The sequence below is a fragment of the Podarcis vaucheri genome (assembly GCF_965113315.1).
Source record: "Podarcis vaucheri genome assembly, chromosome: 17".
NCBI classification, from domain to species: Eukaryota; Metazoa; Chordata; class Lepidosauria; order Squamata; family Lacertidae; genus Podarcis; species Podarcis vaucheri.
The window spans coordinates 13,028,926-13,048,903 of NC_138755.1; the positions used below are offsets into that span (position 1 = coordinate 13,028,926).

The 19,978-nt window shown below is 45.1% G+C and overlaps 1 long non-coding RNA gene across 1 annotated transcript; it reads right to left on the bottom strand.

Annotated features, from left to right (window-relative positions):
• Positions 1-265: 265 nt before the first annotated feature.
• LOC309522199 lies at positions 266-19,782 on the bottom strand. Its single transcript, XR_014214971.1, has 2 exons — positions 19,705-19,782; positions 266-470 (listed from the first exon to the last, which is right to left on the bottom strand). It is a non-coding gene; the product is annotated as an uncharacterized lncRNA (long non-coding RNA).
• Positions 19,783-19,978: the final 196 nt, after the last annotated feature.

Consider the following 19,978-nt stretch of genomic DNA (forward strand, 5'->3'; position numbering starts at 1 on the left):
GAGCTAATGTGATTGGTCAGTTAGTTAAGTATTTCTGTTGCTTTACTTGATCGGGGGGAACTCGCCCCCCCCCCCGCTCCCCCTTGGCTACATCCACGGGCCAGGTACTAATTCTTGGTGCAATGTACATCACACTATTGTTGTGATGATAAAAGGAGATAAAGCTCATTTGTATGCTTCAGAATCCAAATGAGATAAATTAAAGTTTAAAAGGGGAAATAATTTTAAAGCCAAATTGGAAATAACTTACACCTAGAAATTATCATGAATTCTATACCAGTACTGGCCACACAGGGTCATTATTTATTTTCCTTTTGATGTCTTTTCCAGTATTGGCCACACGGGGTCACTGTTTATTTTCCTGTCGATGTCTATTCCAGCACTGGCCACACGGGGTCACTGTTTACTGCATGGAGATGTCTGGGAACTGCCTGTGCCACTTTTTTCTTTTCTCTTCTTTGGCTCCCACGCTGCTGGGTGAATCAGGTGTTTGGTTAAAGGAGCTGTTTGGCTATTGTCTCAAAAGATCCCCTTTCCCCCTCTCGCCCCACAAGGCAGCAGCAGGAGGGCCCTGGCACTGGCATCTTTGGGGCCCTGGCATCTTGTCTCAAAAGATCCCCTTTCTCCCTCCCTCCATCAAGCGAAGCTCCCCCTTCCCCTTTTTTGGATCAGGAATTCAGCAAAGCCCATAGAAACCTGAGAAATATCAGGGGGCGGATTTTTCCCCCAGAAGAACTGAAAGAGGGGTCCGTGCAAAAACAGCCGCAGGATCTGCCAAGCTCAAATTAACGTGCAAGAAATAATAAGGTAGCTCATAGGAAGTTCCCATCGTACAACCAACTTTACGGAATGCTATTTCTGTATCTTCTTTCTGAACATAGCTGTCAACTTACAGATTTGAAAATAAGGGACCAGCATCCCAAATAAGGGATTTTAGTCAACCAGCTGAAATGGAAAGTTAAAAGGGACCAGATAATTTGGGAGAGCAGCGCCGGTTTTTAGCCCTTTGTTTCCAGAGGTTGCTGCTCAAGACACCAGCTGATGAAACACTGCAACTAAATAACTACAAGCAGCAACCACTTTTCGCTCAAAACGAAGTCCAAGCTACGAAGATGCTGCTGCAGTTCTGTATCTTTTCTCTCGTGCTCCATCTGCAGCTCTCAATTCCATCAGGTGGGGCGGGAGGAAGGGGGGGGGAATAGCGCCTGAAGTAAACCCGCAGATCAGACCATCTATGCTAGTCTACCACTACAAATCTATGGGAGAAGCGCTTGCGGTCCTTCCCTTGTAGCCCTTGGAACACCTGCCCACACCTCCGCCTCCTCCTCTCCCTCCTCTCTCTGAACTGCTTTCTCTATGGTTGCCTCGCTCTCCTCTCAAGGCTCCTCAGCAATTCATAGGCCATGCCAGGCTGCCCATCTCATCCGGGTCCTTCGGCGGCACAGCTGCAGTACGGCCGAGTGGGAGTGGCAGCGACGGGCAGAGGGGAGGCCCCAGGCAGAGACGCTCAATTCGGTGGCCACGAGAAGGATGGTGGCGGAAGGGCCCAAGGCTCCCACCAGTCCCAGCAGGGAGGGGCTCCCAGGGGCTGATGCTGGTGAGAGGAGGCTGGAGGGGGGCAGGCCGGGCAGCCAAGCAACACAGTTGGAGCCTCCCTCCTCCCTGGCTGGCAGGCAGGGAGGGAGAGGAGCTGCTTCCTTTGAAACCCGGGAAATTTAAGGGACATCCATCAATAAGGGACAGCAGTGGGACATGGCGCTGGGATAAGGGACTGTCCCTCCAAATAAGGGACGCTTGACAGCTATTCTTTCTGAAGCCCTTTCCAAAGAATTATGAGGGCATAATAAACCTCTGGAAGAGGGACCCCAAGGGTCATCCAGTCCAACCCACTGCAGTGCAGAAACATGCATTGAGTCCCTTATGGGGAACAACCCCGCAACCTTGGTTGTGCAGCAAATGTTGCACTCTTAAATGGCACTTTGAAGGCTATTTAGGTATAGTTCAGGGATCCACACCTCTCCTGCTGCTTCAGGTTCAGCCATGAAGCAAACATGGCCATCCACTACAGTGGTGCCCCGCAAGACGAATGCCTCGCAAGACGGAAAACCCGCTAGACGAAAGGGTTTTCTGTTTTGGAGGTGCTTCGCAAAACGAATTTCCTATGGGCTTGCTTCGCAAGATGAAAATGTCTTGCGAGTTCCTGCTGGGTTTTTTCCCTCCCCCCCTTTTTCCCAAGTCGCTAAGCCGCTTATCAGCTGATCCTAAGCTGCTAAGCCGCTTAACAGCTGATCCGCTAAGCCGCTAAGCCACTTATCAGTTGATCCGCTAAGCCCGCTAATAGCGCTAATCCGCTAAGCTGCTAATGGGCTTGCTTCGCAAGACGAAAAAACCACAAGACAAAGAGACTCACGGAACGGATTCTTTTCGTCTTGCGAGGCACCACTGTATTATTGACTGGAAACAGAGGAAGTGCTGCTTACATCCTCCCTGGGAGCAATACATCCATGTATCATCTAAGATGAAGGAATGCTTTTGTCTTCAGAGTAATATTTTAATTCATATGAATATAAAATCTATTAATGGAAATGCGATTGACTAGTAAGATTTAGTAAAGTTACTAGTCTAACCGCTTGGCCTACAGTAAAAATTAGAGAATCGGAGGAGGAAACATAAGTGTTGCTACATGTTCACATGCAAGGGCACATTCAAATCAAATCCATAGTAATGCAACCATATAATGCAAGATTGTCTTGGAAATAGCCACAAAAGTTACCTATTGCTCAGACATGAGTTTGACCAAACTGCGGGAGGCAGTGGAAGACAGAAGGGCCTGGCGTGCTCTGGTCCAGGGGGTCACGAAGAGTCAGACACGACTAAACAACTAAACAACAACAACGTTATGTTGATTTATATGTTACATCACGTAAGTTAATCCTGCAATTTCCATTGCATGTCCACTTTCCTTATTACCAAAAGTCTGATTTTGGAATGGTTGGGAATGGGCTTGTTGTGCAACACCATCAACTCAACTTTACTTGCACTGTATGAATTTCTCAGTACATGACTGAATTCCACCAAAAAATAGTAGCAAGCTGGAAGTGCCCTTAATTACAACCAGCAGAAGTATTGTCACAAGTACCTTTCACCGGATCAAGGCCATTAGTCTGTGTGTTGCTGAGTATTCAAATTGGAATGATTGGAACAGTTAAAAACATATGTCATATTTTTAAAGGCCTTGTCAATCTGATCCTCTTGTACCAATTGGTGCCATTTTAAACAGCACATAATCACACAGGCCCATAATGACACCTCTTCCACAGTTTTGAGAAGTGGCATATTGTGTAATTGGTTCCATTACTGGATATGAGAAAGCAATTTTGAAGGCCTCAAACTGTTCTCCATCCACCCTCCCCACACCCCCTCCGCCCAACCTCCTCCCTGGTCTCGCCCAGGGAGCTGGCAGAGGAGAGGTGGCTGCGACAGACAGGGAGACTAGGCCCCGAGCAGCGATGGTGCGCATCAAGTCTAGCGGCTGCGCTGAGGAGACCCACCGAGCACCCCTCCCTCACACAACTCATTACCAAACTCAAAACCATGGAGAGACCTGGTATGAACAAAGACATTGGATTCTTATCTCATTATACATGACTAAGCCATTTTTCACCTCCTCACCCCTTGCCTTTTCCTGTAAGACCTATTGCAGTCGTTAAGAGTCGTCAACAGGCTCATCTCAGCTATCTGCCAATCTCCCATTCCCACCACCCTTCTGAGTAATACCCCTCCCCACCTTCACACTATATAGAAGGATCTGGCAACTTCTGTGTGCATGCACACGAAAGCTCATACCAAGAACTAACTTAGTTGGTCTTTAAGGTGCTACTGGAAGGAATTTTTTTATTTTGACTATGGCAGACCAACACGGCTACCTATCTGTAACCTCCCTCACACAGTCCACTCACGAGAGGGAGCGCGCGCACGCCCTCTCCCTTTCCCTCCGACTGCATCCCGCGAAGCCGTTGTGCGCCTCCTTGGCTACTGCTTCCCGTTCTTTCTCCCCTCACAAACCCGTTCCACCTCAGCACCACCCACCAATGGAGCAGGGACGGGGGCGCAAAGGGTTATGAGTCATTATCAGCATAGCTGTCAACCGTCCCTTTTTTGGTGGGAAACTCCCTTATCAGCGCCATGTCCCGCTGCTGTCCCTTATTGATGATGTCCCTTAAATTTCCCAGGTTTCATGCTCGCCCGGCTCGGGCGGGAAGCAGCGGCCCTTCCCCACCTGAGAGGGGGGTGGAGGGAGAGAGACTCTCGCCCATGCCGCCTGCGAGCCCGGAGGTGGCAGAGGTGGTGGCAGCTGAGGAGGCGGCCTGAGGGAGGAGGAAGAGGAGGGGAAGGGGAGGGGCCGCGACCGCCTCATGCCGAATCTATGTATCTCTTTACAACAGCAAAATCCCTTATTTGGGCTGCTGATCCCTTATTTTTGAGGCTGCTGGTCCCTTATTTTCAAATCTGTAAGTTGACAGTTATGATTATCAGACGGGCTGAAATAAAATGAGTTTGGTCATTTCCCCATTGATTTCAGTACGTTTATTTATTTATTTTAAATGATATTTATTAATGTTTCACAAACAATAAAAACAAATTCCAGCATTTAAGCTACAAAAACAAGACAAATAAAAGATACACAGTAGAAAAACAGTTGATAGAAGAAAAAAGAAAGAATAAAGAATAAGAACAAAGAGAAAAGCCAAAAATCAAAACTAAAAATAGATTAATATTTTCAAATCTTATATTTTCTTCACTAGTTTCTTGACCTCCTCACACCTCCCATTTTGTATTCCAGTTCAAATATTAGATTCAGCAAATCCTTACCCTCTAACATTTATCCTTACTCCATATATTAACCTATTATTATAAATATCCGTTTCCAATTATCAATCCCTATTTACATTTTCTTAAGCATCTCTTTGCCAGTACCACTGATTTCAGTACGTTTAGACTGACGTTGGTGAAGTGGCAGTTTGGTGTAGTGGTCAGAGTGCCAGACTAGCACTTTGGAGGCCGGGGTTTAAATGTCCACTTGGCCATGAAGTTCACTAGGTGACCTTGGGCCAGTCCCTGCCACTCAGTCTGACCACTCACAATAAATGTGCCATCAAATCTCAAATCATCAAATCATCAAAGCGCACCTTAAATTTGGCCAAAAAAGGTGAGCGTTAGATTCAAGTAGATAATGGTACTTTAGCAATGCATGTTTATTTGGAAATAAATTTCATTGTGATAATGGACCTTTCTTCTAGATATGTGTCCACAGGAATGCACTTTAAGGCCGCAGTCCAATGCACACCTACCTGAGAATAACTCCCATTGAATTCAATGAAGTTTTTGAGTAGACACACATATAATTTGCGTCGTAAACATTTCATCTTGATATGACATCTTGAAATTAAATCAGCTGCTGACTTTGCATTAAATCATACATGTTACAGAAAAAGGCATCATTTCTATTGGATCAATGACTTGGATGATGGACTCAAGGGCATCCTGATCAAATTTGCAGATGACACCAAACTGGGAGGGGTGGCTAACACCCCAGAGGACAGGATCACACTTCAAAACAACCTTGACAGATTAGAGAACTGGGCCAAAACAAACAAGATGAACTTTAACAGGGAGAAATGTAAAGTATTGGACTTGGGCAAAAAAAATGAGAGGGTTATAAAAATAATATTAATATTAGGATTATAATATTAAGACCAGAGATAACTATTTTAATACCTACCCCACTTTTTCAACAGACCTATATCTCTCTCTCTCTCTCTCTCTGTGTGTGTGTGTGTGTGTGTGTATGTGTGTGTGTGTGTGTATATATATATATATATATATATATATATATATATATATATATATTTGCTTTCGTAGATTTTCACGGGTATAGGAATGCAGGTTTTGGTGTCTTCGGGTGTCTTCCCGTGTAAGAGTCGGGGTGTCTGTGCGACGTTTCGACGAGGTCTCACTCGTCATCTTCAGGCTGGTGCTTTCGGCTTCTTGTTACTGGAACAGAGCAGAGTCTGGTGTTTGAGTTCCTATAAATACTGTTGAGGGGTGTGGTGTATAGCCTCCAACGTTCTGGGCAGAGAGGAAGTTCCTAGATTAGTGTGCCTTTTCTTCTTTTGTTCCTTAATTACTTGAGGGATATCTTGGGTGATTTCATGAGTGATATTCTGAATATCACTGGGTGGGTCATTAATTACTTGAGGGATATCTTGGGTGATTTCATGAGTGAAGAAAAAGAAAAAACTTCCTCTCTTTTCCAACACATGAAAGAAACAGGACACGAAATTAATTTTGCAGATTCCAAATTGCTCTTTAACATGGAACATCACCACAAGAGAATAATCATGGAAGCCATCGAGATAGAGAAACACCCTCACAACATGAACAAGCGTGACGACACGTCCCGCCTGCCAGACATCTGGAAATTAGCCCTCCCCACAAAAACCGACACCAGAACCAGAGGCACACAGAACGCCGTCACCAATCAACCACACCAGACCCAAACCCAGACCCTCTCCACAGACATATTACAGACTCCATCCAGCAACCAAACTATAGTGGCACCTCCGGATGCTGCACCCCCCTGCAATCCCTACACAGATCTGGCTGGCACAAGGCACAAAACCACAGCTCGCCCCTATACACGAAGCCAAGCCAGAGCACAACTAAATGCAGCACAGCCATCTTCTCAGAAAAACTCTTCACAAGCTCAAGAGGTCAAGACATGAAAGCTTTAGCAACTAATCTACACTTAATGACCCACCCAGTGATATTCAGAATATCACTCATGAAATCACCCAAGATATCCCTCAAGTAATTAAGGAACAAAAGAAGAAAAGGCATACTAATCTAGGAACTTCCTCTCTGCCCAGAACGTTGGAGGCTATACACCACACCCCTCAACAGTATTTATAGGAACTCAAACACCAGATTCTGCTCTGTTCCAGTAACAAGAAGCCGAAAGCACCAGCCTGAAGATGACGAGTGAGACCTCGTCGAAACGTCGCCCAGACACCCCGACTCTTACACGGGAAGACACCCGAAGACACCAAAACCTGCATATATATATATATATAGTGGGAGCAGCATTTCTGCAACCGAGTCAGCAACAGCAATGCTAGTCCAGTGAGACCTCCTTATCTCTCATTATTCAGTTTTTATTCCTTCTGTAACTCACTTTTGTTTGTAGAGTGACAATAAAAATGTCATTTGCTAGGTAGAAAGCCCTGATGCAGATGTGGCAACAAGTCATTAACACAAATTGTTAACTGAAAACCAGATTCTAGTGTCTTGCAGGTTATTCTGCATTTTGCTCTTTAACCCTGGACTTGGCATTCGGCAGTTCCCTTCTCTCTCTGAAAAGGTGGATCTGCAGTTCAGAACCTTCTGATTTTGTATTGTGAAATACAAAAGAAGAGCATGTGCTGTAGAAGACAAATTATGTTGCACTATATGTATATTTTTTGAGGCAGGATGTAGACATAATTAAAACCAGACGCACAGAAATACTGTGTGGATACCCGTTGGAAAAATCTGCATATATAGCAAGCTCATCTGTAGATGAAATCTTTTATTATACAAATGAGAATAATATACTAATATGTTCATTTATTTTTTCATGATATGATAGGCAGAAGGACAGTGCTAGAATAACAGGCCTTCAAAATCTGAGAGACATTTGGTTGAAAATTCAAGTTGCATGTAAGCTGTGATTCTTGCCTGTCACAATAGTTTTGCTATGCTGTTGTAGCACTAAAGGTAAAGGTAAAGGGACCTCTGACCATTAGGTCCAGTCATGGTGGACTCTGGGGTTGCGGCGCTCATCTTGCTTTATTGGCCGAGGGAGCCGGCGTACAGCTTCCGGGTCCTGTGGCCAGCATGACTAAGCCGCTTCTGGCGAACCAGAGCAGTGCACGGAAACGCCATTTACCTTCCCACCAGAGTGGTACCTATTTATCTACTTGCACTTTGACGTGCTTTCGAACTGCTAGGTTGGCAGGAGCAGGGACCGGGCAAAGGGAGCTCACCCCGTCACAGGGATTCGAACCGCCGACCTTCTGATCGGCAAGTCCTAGGCTCTGTGGTTTAAGAGCAGGCATAGTGGATGCAGAGGAAGCATCATCACTTGGGATTAGGGGTGCTGGCAGCTGCCCAAAGATGCTGTGTGCTGAAACTAGGTCTGTTCATTGCATTGTCACCTCCAAGTAAGTTTGCATAGGATTAGAACCTTGGAGTCTACACTACAACAACTTCCTATCATAAACAAAAGGTAAAAAGGTACCACCCTGTGGTAGAATTTGTGACTATTTAAACACTCTGAAAACCTCTCAACATCTCCACTTAAAAATATGATCATACATCATTGGTCCATATGACCATAAACAATTAACTTAAATAGCATCAAAATGATATTTTCCAAAGAGCCAGTTTATTGGGGAAATCAACATTGTACATCATGTTTCAGTACCAGCCACACTGGTTTATTTTTTTATTTTTGTGCTAGTCATTTCTTTTTAATTCCAAATGTGTACAATAATGTTTATGAATTATAATGTATAAAACATGGAGCAGATCTTATCATAGGACACTGCTTCTGGCGCAACGAGACACTGTGATGGAAGCCAGAGCGCATGGATTTGCAGTTTACCTTCCCACCACAGCGGTATCTATTTATCTACTTGCATTGGCATGCTTTTGAACTGCTAGGTTGTCAGGAGCTGGGACAGAGCAACAGGAGCTCACCCCATCACAGGGATTCGAAATACCAACCTTCCGATTGGCAAGCCCCCAAGAGGCTCAGTGGGTATGTAACTCAAAAGTTTGCGTATTCTTACACCAACAGAAGTTGTTGTAATAAAAGATTTTCTCTTTATTTTCTGGCAGCGGTAAACTAATAATTATTCAGACCCGAGAAGCAAACAAATCTCTAATAAAGTCAGCTATCACACTGGGACGCGTGTGGTGCTGTGGTCTAAACCACTGAGCCTAGGGCTTGCTGATCAGAAGGTTGGCGGTTCGAATCCCCGCGATGGGGTGAGCTCCTGTTGTTCGGTCCCAGCTCCTGCCCACCTAGCAGTTCGAAAGCATGTCAAAGTGCAAGTAGATAAACAGGTACTGCTCCGGCAGGAAGTTAAATGGCGTTTCCGTGTGCTGCTCTGGTTTCACCAGAAGTGGCTTAGTCATGCTGGCCACATGACCCAGAAGCTGTCTGCGGACAAACGCCGGCTCCCTCAGCCTATAGAGCGAGATGAGCGCCGCAACCCCAGAGTCGTCCGCAACAGAACCTAACGGTCAGGGCTACCTTTACCTTTACCTATCACACTGAAAGAAGCTAAAGGATTCAGCACATTTAAATTAGAGATAGTAAAATTCTCCAGCTGGAGAGCCAGACTCCCTCGGCCAATCTTAAATGACTACAAGGGGGTAAATCAAATAATCCCAATTTAGCAACATTCTGCTACTCAGTCCTTCAACTGGAGCTTTAAGTACTTGGAAAAAATGAGAAAAAACATAAGTGGTGGAAAAAGCAGCCACTTTCTTCACTGACATGAGCATCAAAATGGAGATTGACATAAACACTTGTGCACTATGTTTCCAGTGTTCAGAGACAAAAATTATAAATAAGAAGACTGCAGCCTCCTAGCAGGAAGCACGCAGAGGCATACATTTAAAATGATCGATTTAGGCATATATTACTCCAGATTTGTTGGATTCTGCCTCCATCACACCTCATCAGCATCTTCTTTGGTGATCCCTCGTAGCCGAGTAAGATTGTCTTCCATAAACACGGTTTTAACAATGAGTCCGTAAGTGACTGTGGAGGCCAATTCTGGATCCACACGTCCTTCCACAATGGGGACATTGGTTTCCGAGCGGGAGGTGATCACAGTGTGGATTTGCCAATGGTCAGGATGGGAGTTAGTGTTAAGTTGTGGGCGAACATATAAGACGACACAGCGATTCTTCAAACAGCTCTTGTTTATTCAAAGGCCAGAACAGAACTGAACTGAGGAGCTCAGTCAGCCTGCTTATATAGAGCTCCAGAACCACGTAACTGTAGCAACTTTCTAAAACTATCCAATCACTGAACGTCACTTTCGATCCTTCATTTGCATACAAACCATCCAATCACTGAATGTCACTATCGATCCTTCATTTGCATAACTATCTACAGTATCCCCCTGCTGGCCCAGGGTGAGAACTTCAGTACATAACAGTTACAGCTCGGCAACATCTGGAGTGTCAAAGCTTCCCCATCTCTGGATTACTGGCATTGGCGGAGGAAGAGGGGAGTGGGGGGAGCGCACCGCCCCCGTCAGCGCAATCCCGGTGGGGTGCCATCGCGGCTGGTCCCCCGCCCGTGCTGGGCACCACGTCCCTGTGGGCGGCGTACCACGCCCCCAGGACACGCGCCACGCCCCCACCTGCTCTCCGCCCCCCTGGTGCCAGAGCATGATGCTCCACCACTAATTACTTGATCTATCCGGAGAGACCTATGTCCCCCACAAGGTCTTCCAGCATATTTGCGTGCCAAGTGGCATCTATTCCCCCCCCCCAAAAAAATAATGTTCTCTTTAATGGTGGAGGTTGAAATGATTGATAGCTATAACAGTGGTTACCAAAAGTTGGTTCTAGAGTCCTTCAGTCACAGGAACATATGTGTAAGTATAAAAAATTATAATTGCAGCCAATGTAGCATCAGAGGTGAAGCAGATTTTAATATGTAGATGTAGTCCATTAACAATGGAAAATGAGTCCATCCACTTCCTGCCCCAAAATGGTGAGTATAGCAAAGGGCAAGAATAAGAGGAAAAAAGCCTGACATAGTCTGCATGCCTCTAGACTGATTTCAATAAAGTTGGTGCTAGGAAACAAGAAAAGTGAGTTTTGCTCCTGTACTTCTCTGCTGTTCAATCTCAAGCTACAGGGTCTTAGACTTACACAATAAATTGATGTTGATATCTAAAAATATTGGTTTAGAGTAAACAAACAATGGTTTCAGTTGATTTTACTTCTTATTTCTGAAGTATCTGTGGATTTATATGAAATTACTTTCTTTGTTTCCTTAGAGAGTTTGGATAGTTGTAATAAAATTTTCAATGAACTTAAGAACCGTAATATATCAAACAACATACAAAGTCAGATTTCAACATTCACACACACACACACACACACACACACACACACACTGTAAAACATATTGTGAGTACAAATTATTATTCATTCCAAGTGGAATGAAAATCCAGTTAAATGGATTTAGAATATACTTCTGCGATATTTTTGCAGCCTGATTCCATATATGCCTTATCAAGCCCATTGAGGCTTAGGCTGCAATCTTATGCTCATTTACCTGGGACTAAATTCCACTAAACTCAACGAGGGTTACTTCTGAGTACACATGCCTATGATGTCACTGTTAAGGGACGTGGGTGGCGCTGTGGGTTAAACCACAGAGCCTAGGACTTGCCAATCAGAAGGTCGGCGGTTCGAATCCCCGCGACTGGATGAGCTTCGGTTGCTCGGTCCCTGCTCCTGCCAACCTAGCAGTTCGAAAGCATGTCAAAGTGCAAGTAGATAAATAGGTACCGCTCCGGTGGGAAGGTAAACGGCGTTTCCGTGCACTGTTCTGGTTCACCAGAAGCGGCTTCGTCATTCTGGCCACATGACCCGGAAGCTGTACACTGGCTCCCTCAGGCAATAAAGCGAGATGAGCGCCGCAACCCCAGAGTTGGCCACGACTGGACCTAATGGTCAGGGGTCCCTTTACCTTTACCTTTAACTTCCAGGGGTGTTTGAAGGTCAATAGTCTCAGCAACCTAGTAGGTTCCTGTTCAGTAGCCCTAGATGATGCAGAACAGGAGAATTAAGAGTATTCAGCCATTGGAACCTTGCAAGGGAGAACTGAGGACTGAAGACTCTGGGCAAAGATTAGCCATACCTTCGCCTCAAAAGCAATCCTGTCTCCTTAGGTAGGCTTGCTATACACCTTGGGCTTTCCCATCTCCTTCCCAGTAAGCAACAGTGACCCACAAAATAGTGAAAATAATGTTCGGAAATGTGTGAATATATTAGGAGAAATGCACATAAAATTGTATGAATTTTTGTGTGGACTTTTTATTGATTGATTTATTTTTAATGACCTGATGTGGAAACAGGGCAAACTCAATTTAGGATTGGGAAAATGGGAAACAGAGAGAAATTGAAATTCATGGTTTTATCCATCTTTAGTAGTGTCTGATACTAACTAGACCCATGACCAGAGGTCCCCCATCATTGATTTTAGGCTTTTAGGGTGATAACAAAAACTTCAAATAGCTCCTGAAAATGAATAATAAGCTAGTGAATATGATACAGAAGTGGTGAGATGTGATATCTGAAACTGGTCAAAAACTCAGCCATATTCCTAATGTGTGCGTTTCTGAATGCTCTTTGAGGGCAGCCCCAGACAGAACACATTGCTGTAATCCAGCTTTGATGTAATTAAGCTATATGTAACCATGGCTATCTGGGACGCAGGTGGCGCTGTGGTCTAAACCACAGACCCTAGGACTTGCTGATCAGAAGGTCGGCGGTTCGAATCCCCGCAACGGGGTGAGCTCCCATTGCTCAGTCCCTGCTCCTGCCAACCTATGGCAATTCCCCCAGCTCCCGCAAAAGCCCACAGGAGCCGCGCACCCTTTAAGGAGCGTGTGGCTCCTGCAGGCTTTTCTATGACGAGGGAGAAGGGACTGACTGGCTGTGTCAGTCCCTTCTCCCTCCTGGGGAAAAGCCCGCAAGAGCCGTGCGGAGCTTGTGTGCGGCTCTTGGGGGCTTTTCCTGCCTTCCTCCCCCCTGCATTCACTCCATAAGAAGCACACACATTTCCCCTTACTTTTTAGGAGGGAAAAAGTGTGTCTTATGGAGCGAAAAATATGGTACTTCAGTTCAATCCATCTAAGCGAAAGCTGTTTCCTCCTGCTCCTTCTTGAGCAAGGACTGTCACAGACTTCCTCTTTCTTCCTTTACTATGAAAAGCCGTAAGAACCACCATTTGAAAAGTGGTGAAGTTAAGGCATTTTTGCCTTTGGCAAAGCTGGATGGTAGCTAAAGAAGGAATTTCTGCCCTCACAGTGTTATATTCCAAAGCAGACAATAGCAATATAGCTAAAGATGCGTTAGTGAAGAGGACTGCAAAAAAGTTACTTCAGCTTCACAGTGTTAAAGAAGATGAAAAATTCCAAAGTGAATGCATTTATGTGTATATGTGTCAGTGTCTCCCACCCCCAGCCAGTTAATGAATGAATTAATTACATTGCTTTTCTTCCAAAGAGCTTAAAGTGGTGATTCCCAAGTCATTTCCTACTCAGGCAGTGCAGAGACTTGCTCAATAGCTTGCTAGTTGCAGTCATGTAATCGTGGCTTGGTAGAGCATTTAGAAAAGGAAAAACAAAGGCCAGGGTTGGCCAGGGAATAAAGATTGCAAGCTGGATCTGAGAAACAGGAGTTCAAGTCCTACTTCACATATGGCTTTTGGGAAAACAAGGCCTCTCAGCCTCAGCATCCCTTCTGCATAAACTGGGAAAATAATAAGGTGCATCATAGCATTGTTGTGAGGCCAAGCACAGACTGTTAAGCATTATGCAAATTGTGCTGAAGTGCAATACATATGCAAAAACAGTAGTGGTAACAGAAGTCCCTGAGTTTTACAAGCTACACTTGTTCTTTTGTATGTGGTTGTCAAATGAACAATTATAATTCCAGTATAGCTCTCACTCAGTATGCATGGTTCTTTTGTTGATGGGATGGCATGATAAAGGCATTGAATCCGGAAGGTGAGAGCTATCAGACCAATCTAAAGATAAAAACAGGACCAAAATATGCTTTGTCCACCCTTACAAACTGAAGACGTTTTAAATGCCAGTTCCACAGAAGTCTGTTTAGAGTCCATTCATATCATAACATATAATAAGCTGAGTTTATTTCCTGGGACCCTAATTTAGTTGTCAAAAAATGTTTGCCTGGTGCCAATGTATTAAAACAACTGCCTGTTTCCTTTTGGGAAATGAGTAGCTGAGTTAGGGAGAACAATTAATGCCTCCCACATACCACTATTCCTACTTTTCAAGAGCTATTAAAAGTCTGCTGATAGGACTGAATTTTATTTCCTGGTCTCTTTCAGTTGACACAGAGCTATAAGGTGTTAATTTATCTGTCAACTGAAAGTTGTTAGCATTTACCAGTCTGAGTAGATACTTTCCCCTGATTATTTTTTTCTCTTTTGGTAGTGTGAGCCCCCTAGTCCCAGTAAGCACCAGAAGGTTGGAAGATGTTGACATTGACCAGTTAGGAAAGGAATAACTGAATAGTTCAAATTACTGTTCAGTGTTTCCTTATTGGATCCTATAATTATTTTAATTTGAAAATATAGCATATTTAAAAAGAGTAAGTATGCAGAAAATACCTGAAAATAATTTATTTCCTCACAATTTTGGGCATTACGTGGCAAGGGGCTGGACTAGATGTTCCAGCCAACTTTACAATTCTATGCATCTATGGTTCTATGGCTGGAGGTCAGGTGAGCAACGGCAGCCTTCTGTACTGTTACTGATCTCAAGAAACACAAACTATTATGAATAAATAAGTCATTTCCCATCCATTGCCAGACATTTTGAAACCACAGCATCAGTCGTGCTGCTGCTTGCTAGCATGAGATAAAGAGGGAGGAGTGAGGCATGGTCAGCCCGGTGCAAACACATCAGCAGAGATGACCTGCAATTTGCACTACACCTCGGCCCTCGTCCTCCTGATATGCAGCAGCAGCAACATGACAGACTGGAAGTCTGGAAAGTGGTGATGCTGTGATGAGCTCAACAGTGCTGTTGGGATCAAGTATGGATTGGCAGGCTCCAACACAGCAGAAAGAGAATGAAGAAACAGAGAGGAGGCAGAATGACAGGAACCTAGGATGCAGTGATATGAACTCTTCCCTCAGCAGTTGACGGAGGTGGAACAGGAGGAGGCAGCAGTTGAACAGGAGCCTGACTAGAAGGGTGCAAACTTGTTGGCTAGAACCAGGGGCCCAATCCAAACCAATCCAAGTCTGACCCAAACTGGACCCCAGACTGAATAGGAGGTTTTGTACAGCCCTAGTTAAACATGCCAGTCCATGGAGTTTTCTTGGCAGGGATACTGGAGTGGCTTGCCGGTTCCTGCTCCAGGTGGATCACATTTGGTCAAACTCTCCACTATGAGAGCTGGACCATAAAGAAGGCTGATCGCCGAAGAATTGATGCTTTTGAATTATGGTGTTGGAGGAGACTCTTGAGAGTCCCATGGACTGCAAGAAGATCAAACCTCTCCATTCTTAAGGAAATCAGCCCTGAGTGCTCACTGTGGAAGGACAGGTCCTGAAGCTGAGGCTACAATACTTTGGCCACCTCATGAGAAGAGAAGACTCCCTGGAAAAGACCCTGATGTTGGGAAAGATGGAGGGCACAAGGAGAAGGGGACGACAGAGGATGAGATGGTTGGACAGTGTTCTCGAAGCTACCAGCATGAGTCTGACCAAACTGCGGGAGGCAGTGGAAGACAGGAGTGCCTGGCGTGCTCTGGCCCATGGGGTCACAAAGAGTCGGACACGACTAAATGACTAAACAACAGCAACAACCACAACAGTTAAACATGTAGTCTGCAGTGGGGTGAGAGGAGGAGAAGATACAGATGGCAACCTCTGACTGCATCTTCCCCCCCCCCCCACACACACACCTTGCCACCTAACTGCCCCCTTTTTCCAGCTCTGGATCACTTAGGTGGATTTATAGCTGGTTAACTGTCCAAACCCAAAGAGTGCTCATTTATGGTTCCTCATCATCCTGGAAAAAAGTGACAAGTGGGGTGTCACAGGGCTCTGTCCCGGGCCCATTGTTGTTCAACGACTTTCAAAAAGACTTGGATGAAGGAATTGAGAGGATGCTCATCAAATTTTCAGATGACACCAAACTGGGAGAGGTAGCTAATGCTGCAGAAGACAGAATTGGGATTCAAAATGACCTTAACAGATAGAAGCACTGGGCCCAAGCTAACAAAATGAATTTCAATAGGGACAAATGTAAGATTCTGCACTTAGGCCAGATGAACCAGATGCACAAGTATAAGATGGGAGACACCTGGCTTACTAGCAGTACATATGAAAAGGATCTAGGGATCTTGGTGGACCACAAGCTTAACGTGAGTCAACATGAGTTAACGTGAGTCTGATGCTGCCGTGAGTCAACATGAGCTAAAGTGAGTCTGATGCTGCAGCGAAAAAAGCTAATGCTCTTCTAGGCTGCATCAACAGAAATATAGTGGCCAGATCAAGGGAAGTAATTGTGCCGCTCTATTCTGCCTTGGCGGGACACGGGTGGTGCTGTGGGTTAAATCACAGAGCCTAGGACTTGCCGATCAGAAGGTCGGCGGTTCGAATCCCTGCGACGGCGTGAGCTCCCGTTGCTCGGTCCCTGTTCCTGCCAACCTAGCAGTTTGAAAGCACATCAAAGCGCAAGTAGATAAATAGGTACCGCACTGGTGGGAAGGTAAACGGAGTTTCCATGCGCTGCTCTGGTTCGCCAGAAGCGGCTTAGTCATGCTGGCCACATGACCCGGAAGCTGTACGCTGGCTCCCTCGGCCAGTAAAGCGAGATGAGCGCCGCAACCCCAGAGTCGGCCCCAACTAGACCTAATGGTCAGGGGTTCGTTTACCTTACTATTCTGCCTTGGTCAGACAACATAAAGAATACTAGGTCCAGTTCCGGGCACCACCATTTAAGGATATTGACAAGCTGGAACATGTGCAGAGGGGGGCAACCAAGATGATCAAGGGTCTGTAAACCAAGCCTTATGAGGATCAGTTGAAGGAGCTGGGTATGTTTAGCTTACAAAAGTGGAGACTGATAGCCATCTTCAAATATCTCAAGGGCTGTCACATGGAAGGTGGGGCAAGCTTGTTTTCACCTGCTCTGGAAGGTAAAACCTGAACCAGTGGCTTCAAGTTACAAGAAAGGACATTCTGACTAAAAATCAGGGGAAACTGACAGTAAGAGTGAAACGCACTCCCATGGAAGACTCTCCTTCCTTGAAGGTTTTTAAGCAGAGGTTGGATGGCCATCTGTCCTGGATGCTTTACTTGAGATTCCTGTATTTCTGGGGGTTGGACTAGACTACAGTGTTTCCCAACCTTGGGCCTCCAGCTGTTTTTGGACTACAACTCCCATCATCCCTAGCTAGCAAGACCAGTGGTCAGGGATGATGGGAATTGTAGTTCAAAAACAGCTGGAGGCCCAAGGTTGGGAAACACTGGACTAGAGGACCCTGGAGTCCCTTCCAATTCTATAATTCTATGTCTTGCTACAGACAAATCCCTGCTATAATGAAGAACAACTTTTCCTGCATCCTTCTTGTTTGAACATGCACCAAAGGGAAATGATTAACAGATGTCCTGAGGGGCCACAATGGACCTTTATCACTTAATAAATACATCATTCTTTTTATTTTTCTAGTTATATCTGTTCTTTTTGAAGTTTGTAGCCATTTTCTGTACTTACGTAACAAAAATGAAATACATATTTGATATTTAAAAACCCTTTCATTTCCTCCTAAATATTGTGAACATTTTCCTTTTTCAGAAGGTATTTGATATGATCTTACACTGTGCTGTTATTGGTAATGATTTCTGGTAGTTTTTTTTGTTGTTAAAAGTCAGTACTTATTTTAGACATTCCTTTTATGTTTCATAATTTGCAATATGCCTTGCATCTGACTTTTATTATTTATGAAATGTAATGAATAGTAATCAGTAAAGCACTATATTTGAGACATCTTGATGGATACTGTTTTTCTGGAAAACAGGGACTGAGTTCAGGTGTGAATATACAATGCATTTGTGTGCATATTCCTGACACAATTGCCAACGTTTTTCTCAGGACAGGCTCCTCTGCTTTAACAGCTATGTTGCTGGAGGAAATTCAGCTTGCAAGCCTTTCCCATCTTTATAAAAGACTTCAGTGCTTTTAAAGCTGCAATTCTCTACTCGCTTACCTGAGCATAAGGCCTATTGTATTCAACAGGGCTTACTTCTGACTAATGTGCATGTACAGGATTGTGCTGTAAAGCTACAATCCGCTGCACATTTGGCGCTGTGGGTTAAACCACAGAGCCTAGGACTTGCTGATCAGAAGGTGAGCGGTTCGAATCCCCGCAACGAGGTGAGCTCCCGTTGCTCGGTCCCAGCTCATGCCAACCTAGCAGTTCGAAAGCACTTCAAAGTGCAAGTAGATAAATAGGTACCGCTCTGGCGGGAAGGTAAACGGCATTTCCGTGCGCTGCTCTGGTTTGCCAGAAGCGGCTTAGTCATGCTGACCACATGACCCGGAAGCTGTACGCCGGCTCCCTTGGCCAATAAAGCGAGATGAGTGCCGCAATCCCAGAGTCGGCCGCGACTGGACCTAATGGTCAGGGGTCCCTTTACCTTTACCTTTAAGCTCAGTTGAAGACTAGGATCTTAAACGGAAAACTTTATCCCTGGGAATATCTCTGTTGGGTCCGTTATTCTTTTCACATAGAAAATACTTTTTAATTGTTTTTCCCCTATATGGACTGGTTTTTAATTGTTCTAACACACGGAACTCTTTTCAGTTCTGTGTAATTGTCAGTGGTTGTGCCATAGTCCAAGAGCCAAATAGCTCCTAGACCCTTTCCTGGCCTTTGAGAGAATCTAGACATTGCAATGCATTTTTAAAATTTTGATTTATTGTTCCCCTTTCTGTCGTGTCGGGTCAGCTAGGAGTCGCTGCATTTCACGACGTGTCTCTTTGGATGGAGTTTCATTGGGACGGTTGCGAGAGGTCTCTCTGAATGCCTTACAGAAATACAGTAAAGGGGGTTTATGGGATTTTGGAGTAATATTTTGTATATTGCGGATACCATCCCTTAAATTGAAACATCGCCACCCGATCCCACCCCCCATCTTCCCCCCTCCCCCCTTCCTCCCCAATGTCTCAACAAATGAAACTGATTTGTAAAAATGTTACATGGAAAAAATAGGAGAGACATTACACATACTTCTGTAAAACAAGAAAATCTTTAATAAAAAAAAGAAATTAAAAAACAGTAAAAGGAAACGGACGTCGAGGAAAAAGAAGGGGAGAAAGTTCTGTGTGAATGACTGGCTTGTGGCCGTCACACCGTGAAATGACACACAACCTTCAAGCAACACACACAGACACGATCGGGAAGGCAACGAAGGGCCACCACGCGCGCTTCCCCGGCTGCCTGCGTGGATTACTCATTTTTTGCCCGTGGCGACAGAGACTCTCTGGGTCTCGCCATTAACACGCCTCGTCCGCCCCGACGAGCTGCCACACGACAAGCTAAGGGCACACAGCGCTCCCGCTGGTTTTCTCCGGCGGGAGTCTCGGAGAAACTGCGCTCTCTCTCTCTGTTCCCTCCAGCGCGGAAAGAGCGCTGGGAAGAACGTGGGAGGCGCAACTTGGGCGCGCGCCTCCTGGACAGAACGGGAGATGGACCTCCGCCCGCCCCGAGGAGGCGACCATCGCCGCCTGTCCCCAAACTCCGCGGGCAGCCTGGCTCGGGGGTCGCGCGAGACATATGAGCTGTGACTGTCACATACACCTTATTTTCCAAGACACGTCCTCTTTTTCATGGGTAGGTAAAATGAGAGTCGTCATAGCGATCCATAGCTAAAAGAAGCAGTCGGCAAATGTGTCCTCTTTCTTGCTGTTGAAAATTATTATTATTATTATTATTATTATTATTATTATTATTATTATTATTATTAATTTATTTATACCCCGCCCATCTGGCTGGGTTTCCCCAGCACTCTGGGCGGCTTCCAACAAAACACTAAAATACAATAATCTATTAAACATTAAAAGCTTCCCTAAAC